The sequence below is a fragment of the Magnolia sinica genome, chromosome 14, assembly GCF_029962835.1.
Source record: "Magnolia sinica isolate HGM2019 chromosome 14, MsV1, whole genome shotgun sequence".
Taxonomy (NCBI): domain Eukaryota; kingdom Viridiplantae; phylum Streptophyta; class Magnoliopsida; order Magnoliales; family Magnoliaceae; genus Magnolia; species Magnolia sinica.
The window spans coordinates 75,951,976-75,960,478 of NC_080586.1; the positions used below are offsets into that span (position 1 = coordinate 75,951,976).

General features: G+C 39.1%; 1 pseudogene; it reads right to left on the reverse strand.

Annotated features, from left to right (window-relative positions):
* Nucleotides 1–4,002: 4,002 nt before the first annotated feature.
* LOC131226249 (phosphomannomutase-like) lies at nucleotides 4,003–7,729 on the reverse strand (annotated as a pseudogene).
* Between the last annotated feature and the right edge of the window lie 774 nt (nucleotides 7,730–8,503).

Below are 8,503 nucleotides of genomic sequence, written 5' to 3' on the forward strand. Positions count from 1 at the left end.
AATCGTTCTATGATGTGGGAAGAATTTTTTTATGAATTCCCTCTGCATGTCGTTCCATGTGCCAATGGATCTAGGACGCAGTGAATGTAACCACGTCTTAGCTTTCTCTTTTAAGGAAAAAGGAAAGAGTTTCAGCCTAATTGTATCCTCAAATACATTAGAAAAACATAATGTAGCTATAATCTCATCGAACTCTTTCAAATGTAAATATGGACTCTCTGATTCAAGTCCATGGAATTTGGGAAGGAGTTGGATAACTCCTGGCTTGATGTCCATTTGTCCTGTGTTTTCAGGAAAAATTATGCATGAGGGCATACTCACTCCCTCCGGTTGTAGATAATCTTGTAAAGTACGAGGCGGGGGTGCCTGTTGCACCTCATTCTCATCTTGGGTATCCTCCACCCTGGGTGGAAGTAGAGGAGGTTGGTCTTCAGCCATAACTTCAATTAACTTAGGGAATTTTGAGCGGTGTCTAGTCCTGCGATGGATAGTCAACCCTTCAACCAATCCTCCTTCAGTCAAGAGACGTCGAGTGTCGTCACGGGCCCACTTGGGCATGAAACACTTGCAGCCCTTAATCAAATTCGAACGAAAAGAAAATCTAGAAAGAAGGAGAGAGAGAGAGAGTTGGAAAGAAATTACCAAATTGAAGCTCCTAAGTTAAGGGCCTGCAAAATAAAACAAAATAAGTTAGATTAAAAAGAGAAGAACAATCCTTTAAAAGAAAGATAGAAGTGAACTAGCTTCTAAAAGAAAGAATTCCTAAAAGAAAGTGAAAATTTCTAAAATAAATTAGGAGAGTCTTAAACTAGAAAGTAAATTACTAAAAGAGAATTGAAAAATAGAAAGTAGGGAAGGAGCTTACCGAATTAGAAATTTCTATCTTAAAGGCCTACAAAATAGGAAGGTTAGTTTCTACACAAAAATTCTATGAGTAGAAAATTTCTAAAGGTGAATTTAGGAAACAAAGTTTAGATTCTAAAAGAGTTAAAATTAGAAACTAAAAAAACAAAAGAGGAAAGTTTCTAAAAATAAACTACTTCCTAAAAATAGAAAAATACTAGGATTAAAAATTTTCAAAAATTAAACCCTAATTCTAAGAAGTAGAAAAAGTAGAGAGATTAGGAAGAAATTACCAATTTAGAAACTTATGTCAGGATCCTATAAAACAGGAAAACAGGTTAAGTTCTAAAAACAATAGAATAAAATAAAATAAAAACTTTTATCCTAAAGTAAGTAAAATCTTAATCTTAACTTAATTCTAAAACAAATTAATTTCAGAAAAACGTAGCCGTCAGTCCCCGGCAACGGCGCCAAAAACTTGTTCACTCCCCAAGTATAGGGTTGTGATGTAGTAATAAACTCGGTAAGACCGAGGTCGAATCCACAGGGACTGAAACTGATACGTGATCTAGAACTAACTAGATATAGAACTAGCAAAAAGATGTAATCTAAATCCAATAAAATTTAAGGAATAATTGTGGAATAATTATCTAAAACTTAAGGAATTCAGAGGAAGGGAAACTAGGGATTCAGAGGATCCACTTGTAGAGATCAGGGAGATCTTATGCCTGTTCCAAAAATCATGAAAATGAAACTGAACTTCTTCTGTTATACTTTTAAAGAGATGAACGGTATGTGAATTAGAATGTATTCCATCATCAAACCATGCCCAGGAGACAGAGCAAACAACAGAATTAGACTAATTACCAACCAATCAACAATTCATGAAAGTTAGGAAGGATTCCGCCATCCGACCATGCCTAGGAGACTATGGTGAACAACAGGGCTTCCTGACGTCATAAACATCAAAAGGAGAAAAGGAATACTCAAAGCCATTGCAAACCCATTGTAATTTCAATCACAACAGACCATTAAAGACTAAGAAAAATATTCCTTTAATAATCAACTAAAAATCACATTCAGTTCATGCATTCACATTAAAAGCATAAAGTAGTCTCCCATCTTGCTACAGGCTTCACCTCTTAGCCCTAGCTAAGAGGTTTAGCCGACCATGATTAGGCTAAAATCCTTAGGGTTCATAAGGAAAGAAAAGAATAACAGCCCAGAAAAATAAGAAAAAGAGAAAGAAAATAAGGCAAAACTTCCCTTTCCTCTTCCAGTCTTCTCGTTTACCCAAGCCAAGCTCCTCACGTTTCCTGCTAAACTCCACAGCTCTCTCACGTTCCAGCCTCCCTCTGATGCCAAAAAAACTCCCCCATCCTCTGTTTCTTCTCTCCTCTTATAGCTGTCCAGCGCCCTGGAGGAGTCGGTTCTGCCCTCCTCTTTACGTAACAACGGCGGCAACCCTGTTTTCGCAGCAAGTAATGCACAAAAACAAACTGCGTTTGGACTGAAAATCAGGATGTTGATCGTCCTGATTATTGCATCCTTCATCATGGATAGGGATAAACCTGGCTGGGGCTTCCATTAGATGGTTTGGATCGCTGATATGATCACGTTCTAGGTCACGTAACTCCACGGAAAATTCGGATTTTCCGGACGCGCGTAAACCTTACGTAGGTTGCACTAACGTGTTCAGTGGGCCCCATAATGATGTCTTCAGAGAAATCCACTTCGTTCATTGGATTCCTGACGAAAAACTAGTCAGGAAAGGTGGGTTTTATTCAAATTTTGCATGGCCCATTGTACCAGATCCATTCACCGTCCATCTTGCTTTTGGATGATCAAAAATGAATCTCCGGGACCTTTTGAAACTCTGCCACCTAAGCATGAGTGATATGGCCCTCGTAGTTCTCATGGACGGTCCAGATCAGTCATCTGGACCATGATGGTGGCCCACAGAGATCGTCCGCAGGCTCTGTTCCTGCGTAAACAGAGAAGAAAGAAAAAAAATGAATTTCTTCCGCTGTGCTGCTGGCGGGGGCCATGATTAAATTCAGATAGGAAATCCACACCATCCAATGAAATCCTAGTGAAAATCCAGTCAGGAATGAGTAGTTTTGGTAGGTTCTTGTGTGGCCCATTGTATAAAATCAATTCACCGTTCATCTTACTTCTTTTGACGATCCACGTGAATCCATGTGTATGGGTCCAAAATTCCACCTAGGTGAGGATATTCCCTACCCTAGAAGTACTATGGATGGCTTTGATCATTCAAAGGAGCAAGGAGTAGGCCCCACTGAGTGAAACCGACGGACCCACGTCCGCTCGCTGTGAGAAGTGAGTTTGGAGAAGAAGAGTCGGTCAGCGCTTGCTGACCGACTTTCGGATGTTTGGTGCACGCCCGGTGCACTTGCGTCCCTTGCACATGCACTACATGTATGGGTCCCACAGAGATGTTTGTGAGAAATCCGCTCCGTCTATCCATTTTGTCAGCTCATTTAAATAGTTGAGACCAAAAATGGAGAATATCCAGATATCAGGTGGGCCCCACTTAAGGATTTAAGGGGCTGATCTATCCGTTTGGCCACTTCCACAGCGATCCAATGGCTGATTTTTTATTTGTACAGCTTATTTAAGGTCTTCAGGCCATATATGGAGTTTCGAGCTGAACGGATGGTGGAAACCCTGTGATCTTGTATTCTGTACCAATTTCAGGCTACTTGAGCATTAGTTTCTTAATTTTCTTGGATCCCTGGCGTGCAAATATGCCGATCTTGGTCTCCTGAGGTCCATCCCATGCTTTGGTGTCATCAGAGCATTAAATCCATGCTTTAAGCATCCTTTTTCAGTCCATGCTCGTAAATACACTCTGCATCACAAACACAATTAAATCAGGCCATTAAACGGTATCATGCTTGTAAATTCATGCAATAACTGGGTCTGATATGCAATATTTGACCCACAATAATATCAAAACCTCAGTTTCTTTCATTCATCACAACATACTTCAGTATCTTATCTCTGTTATTTCTAATGTTAGTTACAAAGTCGTGTTATTAAAGTAATGCAAATGTTAATTACTGACCAGCAAAGCATTTGCATTTTCTAACTATGAAATGAATGATACAACATAATAAAATAATTGACAACACATACAAGGTACTATAGAGACTAAGTACCTCCAATATGATTGCTAAGGAAGAGAGTTATACACTGTTCCACTGTATTGTCCGGTCTGGTGACCGTGTGACCCACCATTCGCTCATATTTGTAAATCTCGTAGTCATTTCCTCCCTTGTAAGTTTTGTCTCTAAGGAAGTGAATTTCATTAAATTCTTAATGAAGAGAGGGTCGTGGATAGTTACATGGCCAAGATGGATCAGAAAAAGCTCGGTCGACGACAGAAGTGATCCGGACCATCGGACCTTAAATCAGGCATATCTTATAATCTGGAACGAGTTATCGGCCATAAAATATATGATTTTGGGGTAAAATGAGTCGGTGCAGCAAAATCCCTGTGTGCCCACCATCATGCATGTCATTTATCCACTCTGCCCGTCCATTTTGATGGCTCATTTTAGGGCATGAGCCTGAAAACAAGGTAAATCCAAATCTCAGGTGGACCATAGGAAACAGTGGCAAATAAATGCAAGCTGTCGATTGGGGTCCACCTGAGTTTGGATTTGCCTCCTTACTTTAGGGCTCATTCCCTAAAATGAGCTGTCAAAATGGATGGGATGGAGGGGATAAAAGACATACATCATGGTAGGGCCCACAGAGCTTTTCCAACATCGACCAACACCGAGGTGGTTAATGGAGGGGTCATTAGCAAATAGGATTTCCACTTAAAGAAGGTTTGGATGGAACTCGATACATACGTACATGAAAGAAAAAAAAAAGGTATATTCAAAAGAGTTTACAGACTTATGTGGAAGGAGGCTCTCCATATAAGGATGTATGGTATGTGCACCGACTCCAACTTCATCAGAATCAACTTCTCTCCAACTTTTGCAAACTAGATTATAAGATAATATTTCCCCATCATTCATGGAAAATAAAACCTCATTCTCTTGAACAACCAAGTAACGAATTTTGAATGGCCTTAGAGGTAAGCGTTCCACAGAATAGGTCCATTACTTTTTGGCCCACGATAACTCTCCACACTCATCCAGTATACATACTTTCACCTCTAAAGCCTTGAATGCAAATAGTGATAGACTCCCTCTCAACTCAGCTAGAAAAATTGAATTAGTGTCGATGGGCTCCGGAAGCTGAGTAAATCGAAAATTTTCCTTTTCCGCCTTTATATCAATTGAGAGGATGACATTTAAATCGATATACTAATGAAATGCCCTATTTGCAAATATGTACAAGTAGGAAATGATTTTATATTTAATATTACATAAGTGTCTCGATGAAAATGTTTTTGAGGAGTATATGTCACAATCAGAAGCATCAATCATAAATTTTCAAACTATTCGGCACACCACATATTCATTGGCTTCCCAATCAATGCCAATTCTGATTAGTGGAGGGACATCGAAAGGTGGAGTACACTTTAGGAGTGTTATCGCTTCCCGCGTAGCAGGATTATAATTATGCACATCATCTCTTGAACGAAAGTCACTATCTAAATTAAAGTTCATCAAACTGACCAAGCCGACAGCTGAATCAATGAAAGTTATTATTTTGAGTGTTGGAAGACTGAAGTCTATTATGTTTCTCTCACCTTCCACATCATCTTCTAAGAAATACTTTGCGAGATGCTCAATGGGAATAACACCAGTAAGATAATTGAGGTTATCTGTGGAATGACTTAGATGCATGTAAATGAAATGAGGATCACATATCAAGCTGTACCAAGATTGGCAAACGCTCTTTAACTTCAAAAGGAACTTCACGCGAAGCCTTAAGAGGATTGTTTCGATGATATCATTATCACCTGAGAGAAATGGGAAAACTACATTACACATACAGACGATTCTTTCCTAAATTTCTTTTTTCGAGAAAACCCAGGTGACGATTCAAGTTTTTTTTTTTTTTTTTAATATCAAAATCTCAGTTTCTTTCATTTATCACAACATATTTCAGTATCTTGTCTCTGTTATTTGTAATGCCAGTTACAAAGCCGTGTTATGAAAGCAACGCAAATGTTAATTACTAACCAGTTAAGCATTTGCATTTTCTAACTAAGAAATGAAGGATACAACATAATAAAATAATTGAAAACACATACAAGGTACTATAAGTACCTCCAATTTGATTGCCAAGGAAGAGAGCTGTACATTGTTCCACTGTATCGTCAGGGCTGGTGACTATGTGACCCACCGTTCGCTCCATAAATCTCGTAGTCATTTCCTCCCTTATAAGTTTCGTCTCCAAATAAGTGAATTTCATTGAATTCTTGATGTAGAGGGGGTCGCGGACAGTTACATGGCAAAGATGGATCAGAAAAGGCCCAGTCGACGACAGAAGTGATCCAGACTGTCGGACCTTAAATCAGGCGTATCTTGCAATCCGGAATGAGTTATCGGACATAAAATATATGATTTTGGGGTAGAACGAGCTACTTTAGCCAACCAACCCAACTATGCTGGGTTATCCAAGCCAGATTTACGAAATACTGCTAGATCGACGGTCGTTTCCCTATTTTAATTCCGTTTTTACTATAAATAGTAAGTTTTAGTTTCATTATAACTCTTCATCTGTTGGGCTTTAGGAGTTGCGCCCAATGCAAAAGGAGCTTAGAGAAATTAGGAGAATAGCTTGGTGAAGCCAAATAGGACACTTACTATTTTTGGCCGAAAACCTTGTACACTAGTAGACATCACGACCGTCTATAAATACTAAGTTTACTATTTATAGTAAGTCGCAAATTCTAGGAGTTTTAGTTGTAGTTTGATTCTGATTTCTCTCCTATTGCTTGGTATCCCTATTTAAAGGGTTGTGAACTCGTTTTTTTATTCATTCATCAATCAATTTCGAATTTATTAGAATTTGTTTCTATTTTCTTGCTTTCTTTCCTCGTGGATTCGAAAAGTCTCCGTGAGGAGTCCAGTGAAGCTCCATGGATTCGGAGTAGTTATCCTCTTGAGGAAGACGGTGCTCGACCTCACGTCCCTCCCTGTGTCAATTCTTCAAGGTATCTCAAACGGTACGTCTTGTCCCAACCTTGTGGGAATACATCAAAGCTTATCTGCCCTCCAATGGAAAATGTCAAGTTAAGGTATGCTAACTTCTCCTGAAGCACAGAGACCATCTTTGTACGTACATTGTGAACCTTTTTATACTTGTCAAACTCATCCCGTTCCTCTTGGCTGCAATTTCGCCCAATTGGTGATGCATTAAGCATCCCACTTCGGAACTCAATGAAAGTTCCCCTTTTTATTGGAATATCCAAGTCAGCAATATAATGGAGCGTGAAGTTAATAAATTCCTTGAGTTTTTCCTCTCCAAGAGATGACTTCAAGCTCTGAGTTCCAATGAGCTTCCCGTCTTTGTGAGCAACAAGACTAGTCATCAACTACTGTTTTCCCAAGCTGCTCTGATATCTTTACAAGGTCAGATCCTCCAACAACACCAACTGTTACAACCTTTCTGCATGAACTCCAACATCTTTGGAGTCACAACCTTTCTTGGAGCTGTAGTTGTCCCGTCAACATCAAATAAAGCAATCAAACCTGGCTTCCTCCCAGCCATCATTAGCAATTTTCACAAGATTGCAAAAGCTTCTCAAAAAGACTTGAAATTGAAATTTCAGAAAATTCTTCAGGAATTTCTCTTTCTTCTCTCCCCCTTCTTTCTCTCTAAAATTGAAATCAGAACAGGAACTTCTCTCTGCCCTCTGCTGTAATTCTTATACAGATCTGAAACGAAAGAAAAACTCCAGATTTAGAATCTGCTTCTCTCTCTCTCTCTCTCTCTCTCTCTCTCTCTCTCTCTCTCTCTCTCTCTCTCTCTCTCTCTCTCTCTCTCTCTCTCTCTCTCTCTCTCTCTCTCTCTGCTCCTCAAGTTGAGACTGCATGAGAAATTTAAGTTGAGAGTTTGTCCATACTGATGTATATGCATGCTAGAAAAATCAGACTAAATTGCAACAATCAAACAGTCTATATGGTGTTTAGTTGTTAGGTTTTGCTTGTTTAATTCCGGTAGTCAATATTCTCTGCTGCGCATAAGGTTCGTTTGGATGTGGCAGAGAATATTGATAACCAGAGATAAACAACCAGAACCTAACATATAGGGTTTGGATGGAAAAAAAGAAAAAAGGAAAAAGAAAAAAAGAGCAAAAGCTAACATATTCTCTTCTGCTGCATACAAGGTGTGTTTGGATGCACTATCGACTTGAATTGCAAAGATCAGTCTAATGAAGTGAAAAACCCCAAATTCTAGTTTGCATAATATTCTAAGAAAAAGGTGTTTGAATACTTAGAATTTTGATGAATACATATAAAATGCGGGAAAAAAAAAGAAAAAAGGCTGGCCTTCTAAATTACTGGCTAATTGCTGATGCATATAGACGTGATCCATCTGCTCCATGCAACTCAATGGACGGCAGCTTTGAGTCTCTTGGGATGGAAGTGAAGATATTTTACGGTACACGTTCTGAACTAGTCTGTCCAGCATTTTGAACAAGTGGATCCCACCTCTCGGTCATCAA